Consider the following 22837-nt stretch of genomic DNA (forward strand, 5'->3'; position numbering starts at 1 on the left):
CATTTTGTAAGGATGGTTATAGGAAAAGTTTCTAGGTGTTTCATTTTAATTTGGCTGATGGTATTTACATTCATTCATTGCAAAAGGATAAACATGTGACTCAGTCAGTTAGGATGTAGGAAACTTTAGTTAATTTGCACGTATTAATTGTATCACTTAAAAGTAATAGGATGAAGTGTTTTAATTTAGTGGCCTAGGATTAGACAGCTAAAACTGCCTCAGATCATTTATGACCAGTTTAATTTTAAAATCAGCAGATTCCCCTCATTTACATTGGATTTGTAGAACTCATTAATCAATTAGTATTGATGTTGCTTAACTTTGTGACCTATTTACTGTACCCTCATAAGAAAAATTTGGTCCTGACCTGATTCTCTTATGAGACTGCAGGTGTTCTTAACCAGTTTAATTGGTATAGACAATGTCACCAGTTGTCCAACTCTAGAGTGGCTAATTGCTTTATCTGCATGTTTTATGAATGTATTCTGAATACTAGCCCAACTGGCACTATTCTACAATAGTAAGTCTAAAATATGGCGAATTATAAAGCTTGCAGAATATATTCAACCCACTGATTAACTTCTAAAGAGTCAATACATCACCTGGAGACTGTGAGACCAAACATTGCCCCTAGAAGCAGTTCAGTGAAGTAATTAATTATATTGGTATATGTAAACATGCACACATGCTCCTGTTCTTAGAGCTGCGGCTTGTTCTAAGTTCAGTAGAGTTTTTGTTAATTTACCTCCATCTGACATAAGGTTTCATAGTTGCACAACATGAAGATGTCATTTGCATTAGTTTGAAAATAAATATTAGGCTAAGAAAAACGTATAAAAACTTGTCTTTCAGACTCAGAGCTGAGGTGTCTGAGCTGTCTTCATGTCCCATATTGGGTACGTTGTCATCTTCAACATCAGATTAAAAACACTTCACTGTAAGAGACTGCATGCTTCAGTGATACACACACACACACTGGCTGTTTTTTCAGTATGTATACAAGGCATGTATATGAGCCATGTATACATGGTACTTATACACGGTCTATTCAAGCAGCTCACATGATATGTCTTTTCAAAGCTATTGTTTCACTCCATACCTGCCCATAGAAGTAAATTACAACTACTTTTTTTTTTTTTTCTATGTAGTGCTCTTAAGTATAATTATCTCTCTTCATTTTTTATAGGGGAAATAGAGGTTAGAACTGAATCCTGAGACTTGATGCATATTTGGCAGGAGGCCAGGGTGAATCAGAATAAACATACAGAAGAAAATGCCAAACACAAGAAAATAACAGTGACTTAATATGCTTTAATACCAATAAAGTGGTTAAGGTTAGTGGAAACAATCTTTGATTTTTTTCCTCTTCTAATAAAACTATTTTATAATACATTATAGCTGATGTAGCTCCTACCAACTACAGCTATCCATCACAGCCTGGATAGAAACACTGCTTTTTCTCCATATAATGGCAGCCAAACTACTGTGGAAGGCTTGTGGCAGAGAACAGAGGGTGATGAAGATCTACACTTGCTTTTTGAGAGCCTGTTCCTGCCATTTTATACGATTTCCTTGGTGTTTTTTAGTTGAAGCAACAGGTGTCAACTCTTGCTTTAACATGTGCTGCGATGTGTTTTCTGTACTTCCGTTGGGTGAACAATGAATAACATACATCAAATAACACAGAATCCCAGAATGTGAGGGGTTGGAAGCTCATCCGGTGCAATCCCCCCATGGAGCAGGAACACCCAGCTGAGGTTCCACAGGAAGGTGTCCAGGCGGGTTTGAATGTCTGCAGAGAAGGAGACTCCACAACCCCCCTGGGCAGCCTGGGCCAGGCTCTGGCACCCTCACTGAGAAGCAGTTTTTTCTCATATCTAAGTGGAACCTCTTGTGTTCCAGTTTGCACCCATTGCCCCTTGTCCTATCATTGATTGTCACCAAGAAGAGCCTGGCTCCATCCTCCTGACACTCACCCTTTATATATTTGTAAACAGAGGTACCACTGACTCCATGACTATTTTTTTGTCATGCCCAGCCCACTAGATGTTTTCTTGAAGATCTTGTGAGATGGGTGAAGTTGAGAAAGCCCAAGAGGCTGCAGATGTGAAGCAGACCATTGGCTGTGCCGCAGTAGACTCTATTGAGAACAAGCATGGTAAGTGTCTACAGGGTTTGATGAGAGGCACCCGATTCTAAACTCTTATCCTGCTTATGCATTTTAATAGACATCTTACCAAATGAGTTTCTGAGTAAGTCGCTTCTGAAGTAATGATGTCAGTGCTGCTATAATATCAACACTGTGAAGAGCATTTGACTATAATTTACTATTATCTTCAAATGGAGAATGAAATTTAAAGAATTATTTATATTGAGTTAACAGAATGATACCTCAAAGATACTTGAATTTCCATTTAGCTCATCTGATTTTTAAAATAAGGTAGTTGGCACTTACGTTCACACATCTGCTGCTTGATCTTATCACCATCACCACCATCATCATCATCATAGTCTCAAATGAACATAATTACACTTTATGTAACACATAGATTTAAATACAGTCTGTAATGGCATTTTAACAACTGCTGAGAAGTAAATACTTACTTTCTACAGTCTGGTTTAAATGTTGTTAGCAAGTAAGTGTACACTGGGTAAGGATCGGAACTGTTACTTTACAGGAGACAGGTGTAGAAAGTTAAAAACCAAGGAAAGTTGTTGCCGGATCACCATAGATTTAAACTGAAAACCAGTTAGGCCTTGGCTGGTTTTATATTCTGCAATGAGCAAGTAGGTTATGCTGGACTAACATTTGCAGATACTTAGCTTCATTGATTTCTTGTTTCAGATGAAAATCACACAAAGCTTGTGACTCCTGGCATCAAGATAAACTTAAAATTTTTGTCTCAATTCCATTTTCAAGTTTTTCACTGAAAACATAAAAATCTAAAAATGATAAATATGTGTCAGAAGTGTGAATAAATCAAGAAGAGTTATGCAGACCAGTCTATCCAAAAATCAAGTCTGCTGCAAATGGGGCTGAGGAGCATCTGGGGCAACACAGTGTATGAAATAAGAGAAGAAGCATTTCAAATGGAGCTTCCACAAGCAGATGTTTGCAATCACAGTTTAATAAAACTAATCACCAGTTTTAAAGTGGCAAGTGAAAGACAAATCTCTGTAACATGATTAACTGCGACTCCCTGCTCTTCAGAGGTTTTATTTTTTAAAAAGCAACACAGTGTGTAAACCAACGCTCTTATTTGCAGGTTGCAGGCACCTCACACTGTTTTCAGCAGCGCATCCTTTCCGTACTCATGTCCTATGGAGAACAAGGGAAAATATGTGGGGCAATCAATGAAGAAAAAATACCTACTGCCATATAACTGAGACCAACTGGCTGAGACCCAGACAAATCCTGCAACATCTGCCTGTTCTCTGCTCTTCACTGGATCTGTGTAAAGCTACTGAAAATGTCATCCAGTTTGGGGACCATGCACTTAGTTTTCTTTCTCTGCTAAAGCAAAATAGCACCAGATGCTTAGGATGGGATAAACCTGCAAGCTGGGGAGGAAGAACATTTTTCGTTAAAATCATGCTGGTGGGGAAATGGAGCTCTTTGCTTATAGGCCTTAATGGGAAGTTAAAAAAAAAAAAAAACAAACAAAAAAAACCCAAACTATGGGACTATCAAAGTGGTGTGAAATTATGGAAGATCAAGAGAGAACAGATCATGATTTCAGTTTTGCTATCTGGATTAGAGGAACATTACTCTTCCTGCCCTTTCCTATGGGATCAGTGGGTGTGGTGTAAAATGTTTGGCATCCAGGAAAGATGAGCTCTGTATTCTGAAGTCAGAATAATCTCAGTGCAGAATCACAGAGTCACAGAATGTCAGGGGTTGGAAGGGACCTGGAAAGCTCATCCAGTGCAATCCCCCCATGGAGCAGGAACACCCAGCTGAGGTTCCACAGGAAGGTGTCCAGGCGGGTTTGAATGTCTGCAGAGAAGGAGACTCCACAGCCTCCCTGGGCAGCCTGGGCCAGGCTCTGACACCCTCACTGTAAAGAAGTTTCTTCCCAAATTTAAGTGGAACCTCTTGTGTTCCAGTTTGAACCCCTTACCCCTTGTCCTATCAGTGGTTGTCACCGAGAAGAGCCTGGCTCCATCCTCCTGACACTCACCCTTTATATATCTGTAAACATTAATGAGGTCACCCCTCAGTCTCCTCTTCTCCAGCTCCAGAGCCCCAGCTCCCTCAGCCTTTCCTCACACGGGAGATGCTCCACTCCCTTCAGCATCTTGGTGGCTGCGCTGGACTCTCTCCAGCAGTTCCCTGTCCTTCTGGAGCTGAGGGGCCACAACTGGACACAATATTCCAGATGTGGTCTGTTCCCAGAAGATCCCAATTTTAGCTGGACTTAAAGGCAACTGTAGTTATCCTCTTGAACCTTCAGTGGATAGCATCAGACATGTCATTAAGAAGAATCTGTTAGTTCTGAGGTTTCCCTGCTCCATGGAGCATCCTCAAGACAAAATCCTGTCCCTAAGGCTACAAGGTGTGCTGCCTGTGCTCCTGGCCACTGGTTACCTCCGGCTAAAAAAGTGCTAAGAAAACTGAAATTGATGCACAGTACTATCGCATGATGTTCCACCATCACCGTGAGAGAGGCTGTCACTTCTGCCAAAGCTACTGTATCATTCCATGAAGACGTTTCCCATTGCTGAAATATATTTTAATTAAATTAATTTCTGAATAAAAAATTAACTAGATAATTTAGTGGATGGCACCAAGGTCAAACTTTGGCATTCTGAATTCTCTTCTATTTACTTGCATTGTATTATAATAAAAAAAAAACCAACCAAACGAAACCCCTACTATGGGTGAAACATGGATCACTTCCACGCTTTTTTCTGTATATTTATTTAAGTATCTATATAAATGCCTACCTATGAAAACGTTAATGTGATTATCACCACCATCTAAAAATGTTTTCCACATCTTAAAACCAATTTTTTAAATTTTGTTTCTCTTACTATGTGAAGTGGAAAGTGAGTGCAAAAAGATAACACCTTAATCATGGATCATTTTGTCTGACATATATGGCAGAAACAGCTTATTTGTGGTATTCATGTAATAGAGAGTTACTGTTAACTTCGTTTTATTTTGTCTTGTTTATTTTGTTTTGCAGATGAGTTATCTTAGCTGTATTCCATAAAAGCAATTAAGATGGATTACTGAGTACTGGGAAATACATCTACGGTTCTGAATGATTTGGAAACAAAGTATGTTAGCAACAAAAAAAGAAAACTTGCTCTTTGTCTGCATTATGGAATATTCTGAAGGCAGTAACTGCTGATAAACTGTATAGTGAGATGTGGAGCAGGGAAAATTCTGCTTTTGGACAGCACATGGAATTAAAAATATCCTTGAGAGAGAGAAAAAACATGAACGTAAAGTAAGTAAAAGCCTATCTCTCAGTTTATTTCTAATTTTTCTTCAAAGATTCATCGATGATCCCCAGCATGGGAGCAAATCCACTGAGACACATTTAGCATGTGTGCTGTTTCCAGCGAATGCAAAATAGCAAGGTGTGTATTTCATGAAGAAATACATCTCCTGAATCCTGAAGTCAGAGCTGTGCAGGGACGGCCTGAAGAGTGCTCAGAGACTGCTACCTTAAGTCAATATTCAGGGGTATTAAGCTGGGCACTAAACTGTGCATTAAGCCGTGCAGGTCTGAGTACTCGACTGGGAACTTCAAACAGGAGCAAGTCTACTAATTTGATATAGAGTTAAACTAAATGAAAGACAAGAAAGGTTCAAGATACCCCGAAGATGCATTTATGATCACTTAATTACTTACTTACTTATTTATTTTAGGTGAGTTTTAATTTTTACTTGGGTTTTTTCATTATTTACCTATTGCACCGTGCACTGGAAATACAGCTCTTCTATTAAATTCCTATTCCCTTACTTTCTTGCTTGCTCACTTTCAGCACCATGTGCCCTGATGGAAAAATAAGTAAAATGGCATTGTTTCATTCTGAATACATATGAACTCCAGAAACAGGCTGATTTACAACCATCGTAATTTTGAACCGGAAATCAACATAGAAAAACTATGATCAGTACCTAAAGCATGATTTTCCTATTTCATAATATTTATAAGTTATGTCTTAAAATTAAAACCAAGTTTGCTTCTGTGAAATATGGTTATGTATATTTCATTCTTTAAAGATTTCTTAGAGAACAATCTTCATATTCTATATGAAATTACTGTTTTTCAAAATTTCTTGCTTTATCCTTGTGTTTCTTATATTTAGCAATAACATTATAGCTTTATATGAACCAAAAGTCAAAATTCATTGAAAAAAACCTTACGCTGGTTTTAACTCGTATTTTTTATCGTTCTTTTGCACAAATTTTATTAGTAAAAGTTTACAAACTTAGCTTTTTAAAAATCCTGTAGATCCTTTGCAGACAAAATCTTTTTTGAAATTGTATAAGAGATTATAAAACTGGACTGTGAGACTGGCTCTCTGTGCATGCAACACAGGCTCCGACCATTTTTCATGCCACATCCTGCTGGCTATTCAGAACAGATTTTCCACCAATACAATCTACATTTGCTGTAAGTAATGTATAGATCTTTCCCAATTTTCTAATAAAATAAACAAATCATATTGCTTAAAAACTTCTCTTTGGTTGGACTCCTAATTAAAATTTTAAAATTCTTTTAAAAGCCCATTTCTAGACCTTTTGGGAATTTGAACTGATGAAAAGGCTTCTCCTTTTTACCTTGATCTATTTTTATCTGAGTATTATGGTGATGGGTAAAGTCTGAAGTTCTGTGCAGCACCACCCTGAAGTGACAGAAGGAATAAAAATAGCACAGCACCACTTAATTTTAGATAAAATGGGTTTTTAAAAAAATATTTGGGACCACACAATATACGGCCACAACATGTTCATCATTCTTTGTATGTTGATAGTAGGACTGTGAATTAATTTACTCATGCTGTGTGCTGGCAATGGTGGAGCACAAGGTGCCTTTGGCATCACTTCTTGGCAACCAGGGTAGAGATAAACTCTGCTTAGTGCTCATTTCAGAGAAAAGTGAAGCAGTGGTAACTTCCAGTGGATGTCTGGACAACCTGCTTTTTTACCCTTAAATTAATGAGTTGAATTAACAGTTGGTGCACTGAGCCAGGCACATTTAGCTGCAGACCCAGTTACATTTCCATGCAAAGGGTGGTTGGGGATGTCAGACAAACTGCAGGTCACCATCAGGAAAAGAGAAAAACCTGCCCATGGACAATCATCCTACTTGCCATTAACTCCAAGTCTTCTCCCTGACCTCTACACACCTGAGCTAACGCCAACACAGTGCTGAGCAAGGAATAAATTGTGCTTCCTAAAGGGCTGCTGAGTCTTGTTTCTATTTCAGAAGAGAGAAAAGCAAGGGCCAGACTGTGACTGTAGTATATACTGCCTCTTGAGAGCACCTTTCATGGGAGCTCATTTGGCCTGCTTGCTTAGGAATAATTCATGGGATAAATTAATCTGGCTCCAGATTTGTAATGGATATTGTGCAGCAGAAAGCAAAAAGGTGAAGACCGCAAAATTTGGACATCAAGTGTATGCATACACTGAGGGCAAAACTAGTTCCACTGTATTACGCGGAAAGCCAGAAGACACACATGTATGGATCTGCAAAACCAATCACCAGCCTACTAGGAAGATGAAGGCAATACCACCAATATGCAGAAATGTGCAATAATTTAGCTGCACAACTTGCTTCCATTTCATGCCACTCTGCCATATGAGTGAGCCCCAAACCACTCATTTTTGTCTTTCGCTTCTCAATGTTATTTTCATCTCTGTGCCAGTGGATTGAAGAGTTAATAAAATTTCCCTGCTACAAGAGGTCATTTTGCAACTACACACAGCAATTCAAAGTGGGAAATGGAACAAATGCCAAGGAGATGTTTAATGAGGTGGTGTTCTGGATGTACTATGCAAAGAACATTTGTAGAATTGTTTCACGGCTTTAGAGCATGCAGGAGACAATAAACCCAACACGGCGCTAGCGTTGACTCTCACAGTTTCATTCAGCTCAAACGTCGTCATTCCACTTGGAGTTACAAATAAATCTGATACTGAATTACCTAATATAATGGAAATGCTCCCGCATATTTCGCATAGCAAAGTGCTCAGAAAAATGTCTCTTCCTTCAACCTAAACATTAAGAGGGTAGGACTTGAATCTGCTTATTCATATTAAAACAATTGCAGGCTTCACCAGTCTTAAGACTGGTGAACAAGTTGTGTTTAAACAGGACGGAGCTGCAAATTAACCACATCTCACACCAGTGAGATCTTTGTATTTTTGTCTTCCAACAGCAACTGTAGAAGAATATACTGAGAAACTGTCAATATTACATGTATTGATTTTATTGAAAAGAAGAAGGCTGGTGTAACTGTCTTTGCATGTCGATGTGGGGACTCTAGTGACTACCACTCGAGGACAATGTTCACCTCAGCTTCTCAATCTCAGTGTGCAAAGTACAGAATTCAGCCTTTGGCTCGATTACCCATGAAAGAGCCAGAAATCATAAATATCTAATCACACTGGAATTAACTGTACTGCTGGAAGGAGTGTGGTTTTCTGTCAATCTTGTTGCCATCAGTAGTACCAATCAAATCAGATATCTTAAACAACAGAGATTTTTAAAAAGTAGATGCCAGTTCTTTTCTTTTTTATTGAATATCTCTAATTAATACATGGGTTTTTTTGGGATTCTTCTTCATTTCCCACAACACTAATTATATATATATGTATATATATATATATATATATGCTGTTTTTCCTACACCCCTCATGACATTGCGTGGGTCTTGTATCTTGAACTCAACATACAAATTCTGTGGGATTAGTAAGGGATGGAGGCAAATTCATTAGAAGGAAGAAAGCATGAACAAACCTTAAAAACTACTATTAAAAAAAAATTTATGTGATTTGTACCACACCCTTGCCTTTCTCTAGGTCAGGTTGTGGTTTTAACAGCTTAAGAGGTCTTTGTGCAACTTGATATTGCCTCCTGCTTGACCCTGCAATGAGGCCACAAAGTCTGCTGTACTTTGAAAGTTTTGCTAGAGAAATGACAAATGTTGGTTTTTGAACTGGATAGGAGTCACCAATCCCTGTCCTTGACTCCTCCAAGATCACAGCTCAATTGTTTCAGACAGCTCAAGGTGAATTTCATCAACTTTCCAGCTACCCTTAATGTCCCTGGTGACACTGAGACTCACTTTGTGTCTTAAGGACATGACAACAGCTTCCAGTGGCTCATATTCAACGACCATCTGGCCTTTTATGCTGTCTTCAAACAAGGTCAATAGCAGGTATTTAGGAAATACCATAAGAACTGGGCAAGCGTGTATTAATTTTTCATCAACATATTGTGGTTGAGGAACTTTCTGCCCAAGAGGTTTCATCCTTGTGTATAAAAGCCCTGGGTGTTTGGGTTCTGTTGTTGTCGTTGTGTGTTTAGTTTGATTTGTTTTTCCCAATGCATTTTCCCCATCAATTACAAGCATATTTAGCATACAGAATACTCCTTGGTAAGAAGTTCCATAGCAAAACCACACACTGACACAAATAACATCCATCAGTCTGTGCTGAATCTACCACACATGAACCTAAACAATGTATTATTACTAACTTATGAGTTTTTTCTTTCTGGTCCTCGATTCTCCCATGTTTTATCAATTTGAACTTCTCCAGGATGTGGCAGCTCTTATGCCTTCTTTATGCTTCTGTGTAGCACCGTTAACCAAACTGAAGTTCCCCTTGGGATGCAGGTATCATTAGACTCCATGTGCTCTCTTGTGAAAATGTTTGGGTTTGATGTAGCAGCATCTTCCAACTCTCTTCCTTCTTCTCCCAAAACCCTGAGTGAAAAGGAAAGTTGGGGAAATTAACAGCATTCATATTTTTAACTCAGCACTGACAAAATAACTTTTATTTCTCTTTGACAGGCACCTCCATGTAGAGCAGGTGTCACCTGTTTTGCAGTCAGAATGGGAGGTTCTTGCATTTTGTAAATCACTGGTGAAGCCAAAAGACCAGAGAACAACACTTCATGCAAGCAATGGCAGTGGGTTCGGAACAGAAATACCTTGAATAAACTTAAGAATGCCAGCTCAGAGTTGGAGAATAGTGAGCTCAACACAGATTAATATAGCCAACAAATAAGTTACTCCATATCTAACTTCACAATACTGCAAGAAGTCATTTATGAACTGCAAGACAGTAGTGTGACGTCAGCTGGCTAAACAGGGGCTGAAGTGAAGGCATATTTGGAGAATCAGATCCGTGAGCAGCCATCAGCATGATCACAGAACTTTCATAGGGGTGTTCATAGATGGGCGCAGATGTTTCACAGTCTCAGGATTTCTTTGAACACTCAGTGAGAAAACAACAGCAATAACACAAAACAAAACCCCACAAAACAAAACAAAACCAAACGAACGAAAAACCCCCAAACACGAAAACCAGAATTGTGTTGTCCTATAACTGATCCTATATCCTCATCAGAAATAAATTACCAATTCCCCAAACTAGCATGTCTTTTCTTCATCAGTCCAAACCATGTATTCTCCACATAAATAATTGTTTCCTTTTAATTATTCATTCTGGCTGAGTGGACCGGTTACCTGGCCACATAAATGTCTTTGATGGATAAAAACCACATACCACATACTTTGGAAGGGTGAATGAAGGAAAATCCGGGAACAGGGAGGCAAGATTGTGCTCCTGTGGTTATTATTTTAAGGAGGACAGTTATCTGCTTGGTTTTGCATTATGTCCACAGACCTGTGTGTGAGAGAACATGTAGGTATTAATAAACAGTAAATGTATACACAAGTGCACACGCGCCAGCAAAAGCAGGTGTGTATATTTACATATGTGTTTCTTTTATATAAACTCAATTTTTCAGAACTGAAAATAGAGAAGCTATGCACCTTTTTTTAATTGCAGAGTCAGTGCAATGTCCCCTTGTTTGCACATGCAGTTTTGCAGATGTAGTTGATGGGGTTTAGACTGGGATTAATCTCTACTAATTTGACTTACTTAGCAGTTAGGCATTATAAATTAGAGAGAGGCACTTCTAGAAATCAAAGTTCAAACAGGTGGGATAATTCATCATGTGGATGCTACATAAGCACCTCAATAGCTAGTTTAAATTGGATGTCTCACTTCCAGACAGTTAAAGTTAGAGGAAACAAACCTTTTTGCCAGCTACTTGATTGCTGTCAGACAGCTTAGGAGGAGCATCTGCGTATGCAAATAACTGAATGGAAACAAATAATGAGAAAGTTGGGTAATATCACTTGTGCCCTAGCAAATAACACATTAGAGAACTGAATAATTCAGGAAGAGCTGCATTTCCAGCCTCCTGTAACATCCATGTGTTGCAAAGTTGCACAAAATAAGTGTTTTCAAAATCCGCATGCAATACTAGTTTTCATTTATGTGTACCTATTGCCATGCCCATATTCAGGCAAGAGCAAAGAAGTTTTCAGCTGAAAAATGCCAATATTGGTTTTAACGGGCATAAACACCAAAACACTAACCAGTACAAATGATTGGAATTGTTAAAATGTTCCCATTGCTGTTTGGCATCTTCAGACTGCCAGTGTTTATGAAGGAACTAAGAAAAGTGTGGAGCTGTTAAGATCCTGTAGAATATTTTCTTCCACCAAGAACCACTTTATTAACAAAATATTTGAATATTCTTGTTATAAACAAACTGTATTGCTAATATTCCTTAGTATATTAAAAGCACACATCAAATGGAGAAATCATTAAAATGTACAACTCAGAGAAAAGAACACCCCTCTCAATACTCCATTAATTCAATTTTAATGGTGTTCAAAAATACCAAACATTATCTAATGTTTTGACACTCTTTCAGATGATTGAACCAAGAGGACATCCCAGGTCTTCCTTTACAAATGGTTGGAAAGCAAATGTTAATATGCTGTGAGAAAAGCTAGTCCTGCACATCAACATTATGACCCTTTGCTATATTCATCAAGAAAGCATCAGTGCCAAGGCTGTTGATCCAGCTCTTTCTATAAACATTCCATATACTTACAAACATTCCATATACAACATAAAACAAAAATAACTACGCCATTACCTCACTTATCAATGATATTTCAAGAGACAGATTACTTAAACTATCTCACCGATGGAAGAGAACTCTGTATTTACAAGAATTTATATTGCTACATATAAATTACCAAAATATTTCTTCTTTGTCTCAGTATTTAGACCGTGCTCATCAGCATGGGATCAGACTTAAAGACATCAGAAGGGTTAGCTCAAATAGGGAAGAATGGAATTTTGTCTGGTTTGTTCACAGTCATTTCTGAAAGTTAAGGAGCAAAGTAATGTGCAAATCTGATTTGCACAAAACAGCAGAATTATGGCTTTCTTCGTCTTTGGAGATCATTGCCTGAGTGATGCTGCACATGTCCATATAACTGAAAACATGTTCTATGGCCTTTGTAAAAACATAACATAAAAGACAGTAGGAAATGAAAATGCTCACGGAGTTGTGTATGTAACTATATTCAATCTTTATGAGAATATCCATTGTTATTTGTAGGGTTTATCTTGAAAAGCATAATTTGAGGCTTTTTATTTTCCTGTTGGAAACATTTTAGCTGTACGTGCTGTATCTCCCACTCCATTGTGGAGAGTGGCCAAAGGAATCATGGACACATAAAACAGCTGTGCCCTATTAGCAATCTGTCAGATGGTTGCGAGCAATATATTACCCATTGCCTTGAACAAATGCCCACACCCCTGACTCTTCACAGCAGAGTCTTGCATGCCCATTTTATGAGCAGATGTGTTATTGTAATCACACACAATGCGACCATTCAATAAAACAAAAATTAAAACAAAATCAGAAAAACAGTATTTTTATTTGGAGTGGACTAGCCAAATCCACTTCCATAACATAATGAAAATGTTTTTTATGTAGATCTAAGGATGCAGTTGAGGAGGAATGTCTTTAATTTTGGAGATCCTTGCTTTTTCTCCTGCTGACTGTGACAGTCTCTCTCTCTCTTTTCTAGATTTAAGCTGGAGCTCAGGGAGATGAGTTGTGCTTTGGACCCATTTGTGACCATGCTGGAGGCTCAGGTAGAGCCGGTCACCCAAGACAGAGTCCTCATTTGAGCCAGACATCTGCAGCGAGGGAGGAGCTGCTCACCCCGAGCTGCCACCGTCATTAACAGGAACCTTCAAAGGGTGATTCATGTGGCCTATTTTAGATGCCCACCTTTGCGTGAGAATAATTATTGCTGAGAATTGTGCCTGTGTTCGGCCAAACGATCCCAACCCCTGGTTTCACTTTAGCCAAGGTGACATCTGCGTTGCAAATCTGTTGAGTCCCATGTTTTCCAATATGATTAAACGTCTTGTTCTTTAAGGATTGTGAGTTGCATACCAGCTCTGGTTCAGTCTCTAATCTTGGAAATTTAGCTGCAGATTCCTGTGCAGCTCTTGCATCAAAACCCCAGCTCTCCTCCCACAAAATTATTTAGTGCTTGAATGCCTCTGAGCCAGCAAGAGAGAGAAACTTCCATGACAGCATCAGGCAAAAGTTCTTGTCACATTTGTGATCAAGAACGGGACTACTTTTCTTACTAATTCACACTAAATATTATATATATGTACTTGTTACTATGAGTACATGATGGACAATTTCATGTATCTATTTTGCTTTTATGTTAAACTATATTATTTCATAATGGGAGAGGAAAACATGTGGAGATTACCTGTTAATTCTGAAGTATTCATGCACTGGCCATCAGTGTTATAATAACCCTTAAAAAACAACCAAGTATTCAAAACTGGGCAATTAATTAATTAACTGTAAACTTTGTTTTGTTGCTGTTTGCAGACTTCTTTTATTTCACCAGTGGGAGTCCTTTCTCTGGGCCACTTGTGTTTCCCACAAGAGGCTTATTTTCCCCTGTTTTCTGACAATAAAGGAAATATATTTATATAAACAGAAAACCTGGTTCAGAGGCTGTACTTAGGAGCTGTACATAAACAGAATTTGAAGCGGTAACAAAGAACTAAATCATATTTACACAAATATTTATAATAATAGCTCACAAGTTTCATAGAATGTTTTCTTCCTCTTAGCTCAATTGCACAATTGGTTTGTTGCTTCGTATCTTACCCAACCTATAAATCTTCCTGCTAGATAGGAAATCTAGTCCATTTTGGCATCATCCTTCAAATTAAGCACACATGTCCTGCTGTTGTGCTGGGGGAGAAGTAAAATCTCAGAATTCTTTAAAACACTTCATTATTTTTTAATTCTACAGCACAGTACATTAAAATGAAAATAAAAAGCCCCACGCCTTATATTACTTGATGAGCTTTACAGAAATTGTCATAATTGTGTGTGGGTTTTTTAATGATTGCTTCTTACAAAATACCTTTGGTAGTGCAAGATCAAAGCAAAGCAGAGATGTCTGCTACAAGATGATAATTAAGGTAAACACACTCAATGGTAAAAATGCAGATGTTGAAATGTGTTGACTTTACTTCTGTTTAATGTTTATTTTCCCTGCCAAAGCAATGACAAGTTCAAACTAATTCCAGACCTGCTGTAAAATAAATCGGAACAACTATAAGTCTACTCGTTTCCACTTTTTTAGCTTAACCTAGATCTCACGTGGTAAAACACTGCTCAAAGGTTTCATCCAGTCAGCTTTCTGTTGTGCTCCAAGAATGTGGGAAAGAGCTCAGAATAAATTACCGTAGCTATAAATATTGCCCAAACAACCCTGTCATCAATTAAAATTGTATGAGAACGCACAACCCCTGTTTCCATATGACAGCAGCTCTGACTTGTGCACATACTTTGCAACCCCTAATAGAAGTCCATCCTAAGAATTAAACTTTTAAAATGAGTAAAATCCTGCTTGGGAATTCTGAATCTGCGAATGATAAAAGACCTATGGAGTTGGACACAACCCTGCACGCAGGAAGGTCTCGCTGTATCAGGCACACTTCATGCTTGGAGAATGCTGGAAGGAGGGGAACTCCTTGGTGTCACCTGTGGCACAAGGACAAAGGTGGGGGTTTCCCTTGCTCTGCAGGCTTTACACCCTAATTTAAAGCAATATATGTCCTGATTTTATTTCTAAGGACAGCTGACTGAAACTGGATAATTTACTGTAAATCCCAACCAATTCCCCTGCAAGTGCCTTGGATGGATACAACACCATTGTGTGGCACCTTCCATGGACCCTACAGCAGCATGGAATAAAAGAAATAATAATGCTACAATTAATTACCATTAATCCTGTTGATCCTGCTTGTTCAGACATCATGGATGACTAGTGTCATTGCCAGATTAAAGCTTCCCCTGCAGAAAGCTGCTTGGTGTTTACTATATTTCCCTGTCATCCCTGTTCTGTTCTCCTACTTCATAGAAATATTAATATTCGCCGCAAAACAGGATTCTCTCTGGATGAGAGCACGTTAGCACAAGAAAATGTCAAATAGCCTAATTCAAGTGCTTTTAGAAAACAGACATGAAATTGAGGTTGTAATAGTATAAACGGAGAGGTGAAATTACACCCCAGCAGAGAAAGAAAGAAATCAAGAGACACAGAGACAGAGTTATAGACAGTTAGACATCCATTACATGTCTACACTGAAACACGCTTATTCACAACAGGAAACATGCATCTACCCACAGTGTCACACGGAACTCATTATACTAATTTTCATTTGTAGGAACTGTCATCCCCACATTTCCATCCAGCACAAACGTCTCCAGGAGAGGACAACACGTTTATGGACAACAAGGAGAGCACCCCAGAAGCTGTTAGGGCTGCCATGGGAGATGTCCTGTCCATAGGGACCGGGTCCACGGGTGGTGTGATGCCCAGCATGCTGGACCAGCACACAGGTGCTTAGGGAAAATGTGTTTAGCAACAGCCCTCCCAGCGAAAACAGGCAAACCAGAACAAAAAAGGCTGATGTTTTGCACCTCACACGCAAACTTTTGAGGTTCATTTTTTGTTCTTTAAATTGCCCCATTTGTTAGTAGTGAAGAAACACATCAAGGAAATTTAGGATGAGAAAGTAGATAAAGCTGTTTTTCAGCTATAAATCCCGCTTTCCCCTTCTAGCCCCACTAACTGAACAAGAAGGAACAGCTTGGGGATAAAAAAATATCATTTGGGGGATTTGCTGTGTATTTGAACAGATTTTCACTCAAGCAATCCAATTTAAAATAACTGTAAAAAGTGAAGAGTTTGTGTATCTGTTTATTTGGGTAGTTTCACTGACCTGGTGCCCAGTGCAGACATATGAACTACTCTACCAGGGTGATGAAGAGGATGCTGAGCTACAAGGCAACACTTTGTGAGCTGGCTTGGCTGTCAGGGAGGAGATGATGGAGCAGAAGCAAGGGTTGAACTGATGTCCTGGACTGTGGAACAGCAAGTAGAGGGAAAGGATGCTGAGGAAAGACATTGCATACTGACTTTTTTACTGAACCATCAGCTGGCTTGCAAAAAGAGAGGAAGAATACTAGCTGGCAGTGCCAGACATCGAGCATATTTTTTCAGCATATTTTCTCTCTGTTACAGTCAAGTTCAGTTTCAACTAGACATCTGCTTGAATAGCTGCTGAATTATGACCCTGGTGGAATGGTTTGTTGGTAAGCAAATTACATGTTTTTGGAAAAAGGTAGATTGCAATGTGCAGGATCCGTGTAATCATGCACTTTAAATTACAGTTTGTCTAAGTACACAGATAAACCTAAAAATGAAAATAATGAAAAAGGTTTGGCTGTAATATAGGTCCCTGGAAGGACAGTCCGGTTGTGCACAGATTGTTGAAAGTAGTCATTCTCTGAACAGAAGAATGTCTTCCACTCCCCAAACTGAGATAAAAACATCTCTGGTTTGACATATACAATATAGCCCAGCAAGGCTGGAAAGTCACAATGGTTTCTCATGGCCTTGACGTTCGTCGAACTGAAGCAGTAATTTCCTGAACAAAGTATTTCAGTGTTGAGGCACGTGTAAGAAAAGACAGAAAACCTTATTTCCCCATGAAAGACAAACATCCCTCCAACAAAGCAAATAAGATATTCACTCTCAACTCAGTCAACTCCGCTTTTGCATCAAACTTCTCACGTTCTTTTAACAGTCAAACTCAACATGTGTATGGGGTTGTTCATACAAGTATTTGCTCTTATGTAATTTTGCTATTCTTGCAGAGACTCAAATTTCTAATTTATGTTTCATCAGAGACTGTGAACTGAAATTTTCTTTAAGATGTTATCTGGTGGTTTTGGAAAGCCGTAGGGAACTGCAAGTCCCTAAAGCCCTATTGTTCTTCAGGCTAGACCTGGCAGTCACAGGCAGAGAGGGATTTGATCTCAGCCTTTAACCACCTTTGCTCTGAAGGAAAAGGCAAAGGAAATAAAACAAACTTGGTGCAAAAATGCAAGCAGATCTGAAAGGAGAAACCAAGAGGGTCTCACAAAAGGCAGAGTGAAAACCGGCTGAAGAAAGCCAGAGGACAGGAAGGAATATCTCATTTTTGGTACTTATTAGCAGAAAATGTTGGGTAAAATAAGGGACAGAAGGACCATAGATATTGTCTGAAATACACGGGATATACGATGCAGCCTCAAATATAGATTTTATCCATGTAAAAGTGGCTGGTCATGTCACATACAACTGACTGCCGTGATAATGCAGTTCCCTGAAGATGAGCATCGGTAAAATGCTTATACTGCACCTCTGCATCCTGCACTGTGCACGGGCAATATATACTTACAAGAAAAAACATCATTTAGGAGTGTTTAAGATGGTGTTAAGATATATCATAGAGATTATTTTTAGTCTGCTTCTGCCTGTAGAGCCAAGTGCCCTAAATAATTATCAGTCAAAATACAATAGGCTTAGAGAAAACAATGAAACCTTCAAAAAGTGCCAAACATAACTTTTCTCGATACAAATATATGCTGCCTGTAGAGTCTTACTGAAGGTTTTTTAGGGCTAGAAGCACATGATGAATCCCTTCAGGAAAATCCCTTTTATACAGACAGAAATTTCTTTACTTTCATCCTCAGTTAAAATGGCAGACACTGAAATAATTATTTCTTTGGATATGTGGAAAATTTGCAAGCCACAGAAGAAATTTCTTCTCTGTTTCTTTGGGCATGTGCAGACATCATTCACACCTGGGGGAAAGAGGGAATTTTCTCATTTTAAAGCGGTGGAGTTTTGAATTTCTTTTAACAAGTTCTAGTGGAGATAGATCTATAGTTAGCAGGAAGGTTAGATGATCAAGGGGATATGTTAAATTATTGTTTAAGGGTTTTTTTAATACATTTTACCTGTTTATCTGCTGACTCCTGTATCTCATATTAAACACCAAAGGTCACAAGAAAGGGACTTCGCCCTCAATGAGGAATATTTTTAACTGGCAGTTAAGAGTGTACCACAAATATGTGCTGGCTGCTGTGAATCCAGTTCTGAAATGCCTCAAACCATCCCCAAAAATCAGGGAAGTGCAGTCAACCATTTGGGGTCAGGAATAGCAAACCTCACCACAGGAAAGGCCGAGCGAGCAGTGCAGAGCAGAGCCAGGACACGAACGTCTTATCTGGAGCACCTGTTTAGTCCCACTGACTTTCCAGGGGCTTGAGCACTTTCTTAAAGTTAAGACAGACCTCAAGTACCCTTCCTGAAACAGGGATGCTTTCCTGAGTAGGACTCTTCACCTAATTAAAGCAAACCTTGACAGTATTTCAAAAATACATTTATGAGAGGATGTGCATTATGTATTTTAAATTACATTCTGTTTCCCCAGGCTTAACGTATTAATTGGTCACTTACTTTTCTCAGATTATCGAAAGAAGGGAGATCAAATTGTAGTCTAAAGGATTAGTAGCTAAATTTTTTGTATACTGATTATTTCTTATTTTAAAAATAATATAATTAAAAAAAAAAAAAAAAAAGAGGAACTGTGTGTTCCTTTTACTGCAGGGTGGGAAAAAATGAAATGAGGAGGCAAAGTTCCTAAAAAAAATTAAAGTGTAAAAGCTTCTCATAAGGAGTCAAAGATGTTTTACCCGAAGGTACCAACCAAGGCAGGTGCAAGAACTGAATCAGTCTCAGCTCCCACTGACGTTCCTCCTTCGGAGTCCCACGTAGGGTCCCACGGTCACTGTCATATGCAGAAAAATAAGCGAGTTGTAGGAGGAACTTAAATAACATGTTCATCTCTTTGCTAATTCAGGATTATTGTCTATTTTCTGGTGGCTTGTTTTTTCCTCCTTCTGGTTAGGTGGTTTTTAAAGGGGCATAGGATTTTGTATCCTCCTTTTAAAGTGGACTAAATTCAACAGCGCAGAATGCATAAGCGAGCAGATTTTTCTGTGGTTTCCATGATAACTAAAAAACAACATTCACCAAGGAAAAAAAATGGGGGGGGAGATAGGGCTAAAACACATTTTTTTAAAAATTTTGGGGTTTAAAATACATCTTTGATCAGAATAGTACTCTTACTGTCATCCATGACAAGTGGGAAACTGAAAACTGAGATTCTTGAGACAAAGTCATTGTCCTTGAATTTTGTCTGTTATTTCAGATGGTTAAATACTCGTTATTACTATTAATTAATATAGTAATATATTAATTTTCTATACAAAATTAACCAAAATTAAACACAATCACAGGTACAAATGGGAAATACCTCTTTGCACAGTTGAAAGTCTATAAGCAGATGACTGTTGTTGCAGTGACCAATGGTTTTTTAAACAAGAAAATCCTAATGAAATTTTTACTGTCTGCCCAAACCAGAATGGTCCTCGATTTTTAGGCTGCAGAAGTTCCCATCACAGATACATCTAAACTACAGATAAAGTCTAAAACAAACAAACAAAAGCATTTATTTTCCTTGTTGTGGAAAATGATTGGTAATCATTTGGAATGACTGTCAACTCATTCATAACCCATGAAAAAAGACACGATATTTATTCATAGACCTCGCTTATATTAGGAATGCCAACTATTCATATAAAAGAAACAACTGAGTTCAACTCAGCACAAGGAATAAACACAACAGACCCAATTCAGATCTGACTCGTCAAGTGTGGTCATTTCAGATTCCGACCCTTTGACTGTGCTGTAAACGCACATGGTGAATATAATTAACTAGCACCACCTTTACTAAGATGTAATTCTAGCAGCTCTAAGAGAAATAAGCCAACTTCATGTCCCTGTGATAAGGACCAGACTCTGGTCCAAATAATCAGTATTAGATGCAGGTTTTTCAAACAAAAATCTCCTGATTTTCTTTCACCACAGAGGCAAAAGAGAAGTGATTTTGCCATATGGTCTCCAAACACAAATTCAATCCTAGTTTCAAACAAGCAAATTGATAAACTACATTACTCTCTTAAATAAATGTAGCCCAAAGTGGGCATTTTATCTTAAGGAGAAGGAGAGAGATGGAGAGAATAAGTTATTTCCTTTAGGAGATCAAAACATGATGTGAAAAACAAGAAAATAAACTTAAACGGTGTTGTAATCCCCAAAGAAAAACTTTCAGTAATACTGTGCCCACAGCAGATAGCTCACAAACATGTAAATAATTTTATCTGTAAATAACTGAAAATTACAAGGAACTGATTTAAATAGTTTTATTCTGACTTAAACAAACAGGGTGATTGGAAAATGGAATTACGACAGGCTAGGGGTCCAGTTTAATAAAAACTCTATTAGCTTTGCTGATTTGAAAGGATTATTTTAGGAATAAGGAAGAGAAGAATACAGGAGAGACTGCTGCTGGGTGATGGGGAAGCAAAAGTGGGGAAGATGTCTGTGCATCATTCCTGCTCTCGTAGCTTTGGCTCTCTGACATTAAAACATCACCATATGGAAAGGCGAATGTCATACACACGCTCCTCAACCCAGGTTAATGCTTATGAAGGCTTCTGAGCTTTTTATTAAATCAGTGTTTTCTAGTGTAGGTTTTCTGGGCATTTATATTATGCTTGTTGCTATGATATCTGAGCACTTGAAGGCTGTGTCATACACGGTGTTCCAAAAAGATGGACCCAATTTCACGATGGCAACATGAATCATAGAATCATAGAATCATTTTGGTTGGAAGAGACCTACAGGATCATTGAGTGCAACGAAAACCTAACTCTAGCACTAAAACACATCACAACTGCACAAAAATTTATGGTTTAATGAGTTATCAAGTTTTAGTAACCTTTTTATAAACGCTTTAAGTTCCCTCCTCCTGCTGTACGGACAACATCGAAGACATAGTTGAATTCATCCCAAATGCCTCTCATTTGGGTCCATCTTTTTGAAACACCCTGTAATTTCTTAATTACAGTCTTAGTTGGACATTTAATTGTATGCGATCATGATGATGGTGATGGGAACCCTTACCTTCAAGCAACCATAATGCTTGTAGCAGGTAGTCTAGGACATATGGGGTGGCAAGGCACCATGTTGGGAAAGGGGTATTTTATTTTATTTTATTTTATTTTATTTTATTTTATTTTATTTTATTTTATTTTATTTTATTTTATTTTATTTTATTTTATTTATTTTACTTCTTTCATATTAATTACCATGAAGGTAATTACCACCAGGTTGCCCAGGTCAGCTGCAGCCTCTCCATCCTCACATCTATTATGAACTCAGCTGGACCTGATCCCACATGACCTGACCCACCTGGACCACTCCAAGAGCTGGATGATGTGTCCTCCTGAGGTTCCTCTTGGTGTAAAATAGTGCATGATTCAGTGAATAAATTTAACAGGAATCATGTGTGTGTAGCACTCTTAGTCAGCATTCACATCTAAAAAATGTGCAACTCACAGGGCAATACTGCACATAGCTTTTCCCACTTTTCCTCATATTACCGACCTAAACAGCTAAACTATATCTCAGGTCATGACTTGGGTAGTGGTATCGAGCCACAAATATTTTTTGCTGGGGAGTCAGCTGAAATTACCCTATCCCTGGACAAATCTGATTGCTAACTATATGTTCCAGCCACCCGGGCTGCCGATGTCCTCCCCATCACCAGCAGATGCTTTACTTTGTCCCAAAGTGTCTTTTCCCTCATGAACCCTTTGTCAGGATGGGTCATGCTCTGTGCTGGTGGTGAGCACAGCCGTGCCCACCCTAGCACCCACGGTGATGGCCTTCGGTCAACCTGAACTGGCGTTTTTCTCTCCCAGCCACCGAGTCCTGCAATTGAAATCATAATTCCACAGCCGTTTAACTTGCCTGACGTGCCAGGAATAAGCAGTAAATCACTTGGCAGGTTTGTGCAACCTTCTGTGTTCACCAAAACCCGGAAACAAACTATATATAAATATATATATATTTTTTTTTTCAGAGATCAGAAGCCAATTTGCCCACAGCAGGAGACTTCACACTAGACCCTGAGGGAGCGGGGAGGGCTGGAGCATCATGGTTTGGAAAACCACAGAAGCAGATGTTTATCCACAGGTCAAAACCAGTGCACAAATCTAAGGTGTAGGTGTTTTCTTATGCTTTTATTTTCAACCTCAGAGACATCATCTGTACTGTCAGGCAAGGGGAGTAAAACGAGGAAAAAAGGGAAAGCAAGGAGGGAGTTGGTTTTATTTTCTTTATAGGAACAGCACAGCTGCTCGGAGTCATGGTGGTGGCAACAGGAGATCACAGCCTGGTGGTTATTGGGCTCTGACCAAAG

The 22837-nt window shown here is 38.6% G+C and overlaps 1 long non-coding RNA gene across 2 annotated transcripts in view; it reads right to left on the bottom strand.

Moving 5' to 3' along the window:
• The window catches only part of LOC136115497 (uncharacterized), a 32867-nt gene that overhangs the window by 1575 nt on the left and 8455 nt on the right, over positions 1-22837 (bottom strand). The window contains exons 2-3 of one of the 2 annotated variants that reach the window (XR_010653211.2): positions 10760-10879; positions 1977-9954 (exon numbers count right to left, since the gene is read on the bottom strand). This is a non-coding gene — a long non-coding RNA (uncharacterized lncRNA). Of the gene's footprint in view, positions 1-1976; positions 9955-10759; positions 10880-22837 lie in introns of those variants that run through there. The other variant, XR_010653210.2, reaches the window with a different exon arrangement.

Source organism: Patagioenas fasciata, chromosome Z (genome assembly GCF_037038585.1).
Source record: "Patagioenas fasciata isolate bPatFas1 chromosome Z, bPatFas1.hap1, whole genome shotgun sequence".
NCBI lineage: Eukaryota > Metazoa > Chordata > Aves > Columbiformes > Columbidae > Patagioenas > Patagioenas fasciata.